The following is a 6,000-nucleotide window of genomic DNA, read 5'->3' on the forward strand; positions in this document are numbered from 1 at the left end:
ATATATAATTCATTTCTATATGTACATAATGTATTTAATTTTTATTTATCTATAATGTACTTGTTTTATCTAAATATAGCTATACATTTTATAATATGTATTATATTATACTCTATATATAATATAATAAAATAAACATTTAGTTTAGTTATAATTTATATATTATTTATATGTTAGATTTAAATTAATATTCAATAATTCCAATCATATTTTATGATTTATTAGTAATCACTTGAAGTAGAAGAAATAAAAGAGCAAAGTACAAAACTTAAGTATGACCACGTGAATCAATTTTTCCTGCCTGACTCTCACCCTAACCTCCACAAACTGTAATATAGAATAAATATGTGTGTGTATATATGTAAACACACACACACACACATATATATATATACACACTTACACTTATAATTTATGTCTCATTTTCTCCTATAGCATTCAGCACAAATGCTAGGCACAATAACAGTTAATATTCCATTTTTTGTAGCACTATTTAAACATTTTTATGGTCTTTCTTGATGTCTTAGTTGGATCTGTTGCTGAACTTGGATTCATGAAGCCTATATGAGTAAATCATTACCTCCAAAAGGTACTGTGAAGCCTGGTTAAGTTTGGAAAGGCTTATCATCAGAAGGTTAACCACCAACTGATAGTTTTTTTTTTTTCCCAACTGTAGCAACTCAAGAAAACCATCAACAGAGCTGATCTGGTCTGCCCTAGTTGGAGAGTAATGAAACTGATGAAACTACCCATCCTTTGAAAGTACTGAACACGAAATAGTGGAAGCTATTTTTGCAGACAGTGCCTTCCTTTCAGACCATTGACAAAAGAGAACTCCAAGGGTGTTGTAATAAATTGTCCCAACAAAAGCTTTTGAGCTCCTTAATCTGTAAAAATTCAAGGCAATCATACTCTTACTAAAAAAGAGTAATTTCCAGGTTGCATCCATTATGATGCAGTATTTACTCATATTACCCCTATTATTCCACCACCCTAACTCTCTGGCCTACCTCTGAGTACATCAAATGTTTTGAGGAGGAAAATATAGAAGAAGAAACAAAAAAAAGATTCCTTTCCCCAATGACTTTTTATTTGCTTTGAAATAGAAGCTGGGTTGCCACCAGAGGTTTCTATTAGTAGAAACTTCAGAACTGATAAAAATTGGATTTTTAGGGTTTCTGATGTATGAGGAAAGAATAAATAAATTCGGATTCCTCCATCCACCTTTAACTCTCTAAGTTGTCTCTTATCCTCTTTCTCTTCATTACTTTCTTTTCTTCTTTCTGGTTGCCAGGATAAGGCTGGTGATTCTGTTTATTTTGAACCCTGTAAGACAATGGGAACAATAACTTGTGGTTGTTCCAATATAACCATTATTTTTTTCCTAGTCAGCTAAATGGGACTATGTTACTCCTTCAATTGACCTTCATTAATCTTTGATATTTCCTTTCTATCCTTTACAAAAGGTGATTGACTCAATTTTGCATTATACTACAGTCACTAACTCGAAAGGAAAGCCCCCCTAGGTTCTACTTTTCGTTTATGCACAAATTTGTCCTCTTGCCATCTCTGTCCATATATAATGGTAACAACTAAAAAGGAATCCTTTGCTTTAAAAGAAAAAAAAAACCCATACATTAGAAGGCCCTAGAATCCATGAGTTCTATAGAATTTAGAGCCAGAAATCCAAGACTTGCATTTTAAAATGGGATCTGAGCCCCAGAGATGAAAAGTTAAGTTGACTTTGTCGTAGTTTATGTATAATTCTGAGTAAGTTACTCTTTTAATAAATGATGGTTAGACTCTCAAAAATTATTGAAGAATGGTCTGCCCTCTTTTTTTTTTAACATAGCTAGAATTTTTGAAAGGGTGCAGACCATAGGATACATGTTCGTATAATTTTTCCTCTTCCTCATATTTTCCTAAGGATCTTAAAATATTGAAAGCAGATAAGGCGACTCTCTCCCTCTTGCTCTCTCTTTCTCTTGTTTTTTCTCTCTCTCCCCCTTCTTTCTGCAGTGGAGGAGAATGGTGGTAAAATTTTTTTCCTTTTAAAATAAAAAACATTAAGTAGGAAAAAAAATTCTCTCATGTCGCCCTCCTCCACCAGCTCCTGGGGTGGAGATGAATATCTCAGGGAGTAAAAAAAAAAGAAAGTTATGAATAAGTACTTCTGCTTCTGCCCATATAAGTGAATATAGATAAAAAACTTGGGTTCCAAAGACCTGAGACTGAGACCTTGTTCTGCAGTTTTTCACCTGTAAAAGGAACACAGTCATACTTGAATCACTGAACAGACCTCTTCGGGCTGGTATAAGGATCAAATAATATGCAGAAGTGACTTAGCTATAATTTTTGCTATGCAATTTTAGGGTAGGGTTTAGGATGGTCAATTGCTAATAGTCCAGCATAGCACAGAAGAGAGTACAGCAGTTTAGAGAGTCACATGTGACCTCGATGACCTTTAATGTTTGTGTGGCCAACCATTGGAGGTGTCCACTTTAGCCCAAGGAGACAATCTTATGTAAATGGGATTTTCAGATGAAGGATCCGGCAGAGCATCCGCCCCATCACTGATGGGGATGATGATATCAGAGAGCATGGACCATTAACAAGGAAGGTGGGGGATGGAGAGAATTCTAAAAATGAACCAAGAAGGCGTAATCAGGAGAAGGAAGGTGGAATTATAATTAATGCCACAGCACCTTTTAACTTAACCTGGGTACAATTTTTAAACCTTAAGCATACCAGAATTGCATAATGAGGGAGAGAATCCTAGGAGATTAGGACTATAGACTCCTCTGGCCATTCAATGCTTTTTTTTTTTTAAACCCTTACCTTCTGTCTTGGAGTCAATACTGTGTATTGACTCCAAGGCAGAAGAGTGGTAAGGGCTAGGCAATGGGGGTCAAGTGACTTGCCCAGGGTCACACAGCTGGGAAGTGTCGGAGGCCAGATTTGAACCTAGGACCTCCCATCTCTAAGCCTGGCTCTCAATCCACTGAGCTACCCAGCTGCCCCCCATTCAATGCTTTTAAAATTTCTTCTTTGCCTTTTATGGCAAGCATAGCTTTGGTTTTGTTGTCTTAGAACACCTTGACTGAGCCATGGCTCTGCCATTTACCAGTTCTGTGACCTTGGGAAAGCTGTTCTGAATCTCAGTTTCTTTATCTCTACTAATAATCCCTATATATATTAGGGAATTAAGGCCCAAAAAAACTATTGTATTTCTTAGTCACCCTAAAATTCTACATAAATCTGAATTTTTATATATTATATATATATATATATATATATACTTTTTATATATAAAATATATATATTTAAATTAAATTTTATCTGTTTTTTTTTTATAACTATGGTACTCTCATTTACTGCCACCACCACAATAGTAACAAGCACCTTGCTTGGATTTTCTGACCTGTTTATAATAATATTTTACATTCAGGCCTAAGAATGAAATAACTTCTTTTCATGAAGGGAAAGAAAGAATTCCTCTGAGGAGGGACAGAAACACCCACTCTCTCTCCTTTAGGAATTTCAGTTCACCCATCGCAGCATTAGTACTTAAGGATAAACCGTAGGATGCTTTGGTGACATTTTAACATAGCAATATTTGGAATTCTCTCTCTTGTATCACAGGAATTCCTCCTTGCCAGTTAAACTACCTTGAATAGCAAAGGTAATCCTAAGGAATCCTCATTGCTCAGATGGATCAGGGACATATTTCCAAAATTAGTCCAGCACACAGGCTTCACTCTGATGGATTAAGCTCTCTACCCCTCTCTGAGGACCATCTGTCTCCTGGGCACAAGGAAAATAGGCATCTGTGCAGATCTGCGGGCTGCCACCTGGAGATCTTCCCATGTAGTGTTTTCACATCGTAGGGTTGATTATCTTTGTGCCCCAAAGTAGCTTAAAGTTCCAGGACTCTCATGATGACTAAATAACCAGAGCTAAAGGATTCTTTGCTTCCGAGCTTGGCTTGGTGGTAGTGTGGCTGGTGGAAGTTGCATCTGCCAAGACCATAGGAATTAAGTGGATATAGGAATTGGGGGAGGCCTGTGTTGCAGTCCTCAACAGTTTAACTTTAGTTCTCGAGGTGTGTTTCATCCCTACTTTTCGTCCTCAGTGGCTTCAATAAGGATTCAATCTGGTACTCTTTGAATTATGCCATTATACTTCCCAATCCAGGACTTTCTGAAAAACATTGGAGTCACTTTGCCCATTCTTGATTGGTGTTTGCTTCATCGCTTCTTTTTCTCCCTTCAACACTGTTGTTCCCAAGCTTACAAGACAAGGTCCCTTAGTGCCAGAGCCTTTTGGGTCTAATGTCTCCTAATATACAAAGATGATATTATCTGTTTGTAACTTTCCCCACATTCTCATTCATACCGCAAGAGCATCAACTGAGCAAAGAGCACCTAGATGTAATAGATCAAAATCCATCCTTCATCCCTGGGCTATTAGAGGTGCACCTCACATCCTTCATAACCTCTAGACTAATAAATTTAAATTAGATTAACGAACTTAGACAATGTCATTTACAAGTCTGAATATGAACAAATATTCCATAAAACAATGCCGTGTTCTCTTGCATAACTTCCCTCCCTCAATATTTTATTTCTAAAATGGGAAAGAGATTAGGGGGAACTCTTGGGTTTGGGTCAGTCACTCAGTCACCCTTGCCATCTTCAGTTGAGGAAAAAAATTCATTAAGCAGAAAATGATAATGGAGAGAAAATACCTTTGTTATTGAGGAGCCTACAGGAAGAATGTAAAGTAATTTTTAAAAGACCCGAAAGCCAGTATTTACATTTAGGATGGATGGCCTTCCTTTCAGGTTTTAAGTTGGAGAGTTAAACATATTTGATCCAAGAGGAAAAAGAAGCACAAGCACCAGCTCAACACTAGCATCTCCCCATAGAGTTGAAGGGTGTATTAAAACTTCAAATGCTCACAGAAACGACCATTCACTTAATCCCCTGGCTGAGCATATTCTGTGGCAGTTAATACATTTTACTGTAGGCAGAGCTCAGTGCCAGGGGCCCTGGATGAGAGAAAGGCAAGTGGCCAGGGGGAGAGGAGCAGCTCGGCGCTGATTTTTTACCCTTGCTCCCATTCGAGCCAGGTGGCAGTGGGTTTGTTTGCTGGGCTTTCAGTGCAAACTTTGGTCTGTGGTGGCATGCACGAAGCACACTTTGCTTTGTGAAAAGTGTCCTCTAATGGAAGAAATATGTTATGAAAAAAAAAAAGCCCATGCTCGAAGCAAGCCATGCTGTACTCTCATCTCTTCTTCCAACTGTGAATCTGATTGATGTTTCTCAAGTCCCCAAAGAGAATCTGCTGGCAGCTACGGTTGGTGTCCCAATGCAGGAAAAAAACAAGGAGAACAGGGAAAATTATGTGGGGAAAATCAAAGAAACAAACAAACAAAAATGACCTCATTTTTTTTTCTTTTTAGAATTAAAGGAAGAAAAGGGAATTGGTATTGGGAGGTGAGAGATATGTGAATGTATATAGTAATATAAATTTGTTGTATTGTAATTGATATTGAATGTATGCTACCTAATGAAATTCGTTTCTAATTTTGGTATTGGGCTGTGGGTAGGACTAATATAATAATAACAATAGTCAGCACTTACGTAGTTCTTTAAGGTTCACAAAGTATTTTATGAATATTATCTTATTTGATCCTCACAACCTGGGAAGTAAATGCTCTTATTATCTCCTTTTTTTACAGAAGAGGAAACTGAGGCAGGCAGATCAAGTAGTTTGTTCAAGGTCACACAGCTTAGGGCAGGTTTGAATTCAGGACCATCAGACTCTAAGACCATTCTCTGTGAACTATACCGACTGCTTGACTCATGAACTGATTTGTATTAAGTTTTTTGTATTAAGTATTGAATATATGGTTTGTCTGGCATGGTATGGGGACAGAGTACCGAACCTAGCGTCCAAAAGCTTCATCTTCCTGATTAAAATGTGGCTGCAGATACT

At 37.2% G+C, this 6,000-nt stretch overlaps 1 protein-coding gene across 4 annotated transcripts in view; it reads left to right on the plus strand.

The window, feature by feature from the left end:
- Window positions 1-997, plus strand: part of ELAVL2 (ELAV like RNA binding protein 2) — a 203,631-nt gene extending 202,634 nt beyond the window's left edge. Inside the window, exons 11-12 of one of the 4 annotated variants that reach the window (XR_008913742.1) lie at window positions 528-589; window positions 677-997. The gene's annotated coding sequence lies outside the window, so the exon portion shown is untranslated. The remainder of the gene's footprint in view (window positions 1-527; window positions 590-676) is intronic. The other 3 variants (XR_008913743.1, XR_008913741.1, XR_008913744.1) reach the window with 3 other exon arrangements.
- Window positions 998-6,000: the final 5,003 nt, after the last annotated feature.

This window comes from Monodelphis domestica, chromosome 7 (assembly GCF_027887165.1).
Source record: "Monodelphis domestica isolate mMonDom1 chromosome 7, mMonDom1.pri, whole genome shotgun sequence".
NCBI classification, from domain to species: domain Eukaryota; kingdom Metazoa; phylum Chordata; class Mammalia; order Didelphimorphia; family Didelphidae; genus Monodelphis; species Monodelphis domestica.